Source organism: Sciurus carolinensis, chromosome 6 (assembly GCF_902686445.1).
Source record: "Sciurus carolinensis chromosome 6, mSciCar1.2, whole genome shotgun sequence".
NCBI lineage: Eukaryota > Metazoa > Chordata > Mammalia > Rodentia > Sciuridae > Sciurus > Sciurus carolinensis.
Window position 1 is genome coordinate 54,437,983 of NC_062218.1, and position 1,438 is coordinate 54,439,420.

The 1,438-nt window shown below is 44.0% G+C and overlaps 1 pseudogene; it reads right to left on the reverse strand.

Annotated features, from left to right (window-relative positions):
- Window positions 1-319: 319 nt before the first annotated feature.
- Window positions 320-942, reverse strand: LOC124987379 (high mobility group protein B1-like; annotated as a pseudogene).
- Window positions 943-1,438: the final 496 nt, after the last annotated feature.

Sequence of the window (1,438 nt, forward strand, 5' to 3'; positions counted from 1 at the left end):
GAAGATGAAAAACTATCATCCCCATATTTAACTAATTTGTGCTGTGCACCAACAAGAACCTGCTTTAAATTTCCATGCCAATTTACAACTCCCATACTGTGCCAGGCAAGGTTAGTGGCTATTGAAAATACCACCAGGATGGGGCTATCTAAAGACACATTCAATAGTGTGTTAACTATACAAAAAAAGACACTGTACAGTTTGAAAACCAATCATACACAGTCTTACATTTCAATTTTTTTCTTTAAAAGGAGTGAGTTGTGTACAGGGGGGTTAAATGCTTTATAGACAAGAAAAAAAAACTGCGCTAGAACCTAACTTATTCATCATCATCTTCTTCTTCTTCATCTTCCTCTTCCTCCTCATCCTCTTCATCCTCCTCATCTTCCTCCTCTTCCTTTTTCTTGCTTTTTTCAGCCTGGACAACTCCCTTTTTTGCTGCATCAGGTTTTCCTTTAGCTTGGTAGGCAGCAACATCCTTTTCGTATTTTTCCTTCAGCTTAGCAGCTTTCTTTTCCTAAGGCTGCTTGTCACCTGCAGCAGTCTGATTCCACATCTCTCCCAGTTTCTTTGCAACATCACCAATGGATAGGCCAGGATGTTCTCCTTTGATTTTTGGGTGATACTCAGAACAGAACAAGAAGGCCGACGGAGGCCTCTTGGGTGCACAGGGATCCTTGAACTTCTTGTGTCCCCTTTAGGAGGGATATCGGTTTTCATTTCTCTTTCATAACGGGCCTTGTCCGCCTTTGCCACGTCTTCATATTTTCCTTTCTCTCTAGCAGACATGGTCTTCCACCTCTCTGAGCACATCTTAGAAAACTCTGAGAAGGCGACTGAAGCATCTGGGTGCAGCTTCTTATGCTCCTCCTGGCGAGTTTGCACAAAGAATGCACGTGATGACATTTTGCCTCTCGTCTTCTTAGGATCTCCTTTGCCCATGTTTAGTGGTTTTTCCTCAGCAAGGCAAAGAGTCACCCAGTGCCCGTCCGGCTCTCACTTGCCCGGGCTCTGTCTCTGAGGAGCTCAATGCACGGCAATGGCTGTGAGAGCAGGAGTCAGACGCAGCCTCCTCGCTCTCCCCGCTCTGTAACATTCCATGTATCTTCTTATTGGTGGTTCTTCATTAGACTGCGATGTTTATCCTCCTTTGCAGCAAGTCAGCCTCACCTTCTCTTTGATACAGTATTTGTTCACTGTCTCCTTTGTACTCTCTTCTTTCAAGAGACGAAGAAATTTGAAAACTGCAGACTTATTCACTCATTGGTGTCTTACTTTCTCTGAAGCTTAGGAAGCAAGTTCCGGGAAGGCAAGTTAACACAGCCCCTGGCACGGAAGTACAGTTGGTCCTTGAACAACATGGTTTGAACCCATGGGTCCAGTTATATGTGGATTTTTGAGATTCAGGACAAATTGGAAAAATTCCAAACAATCCATG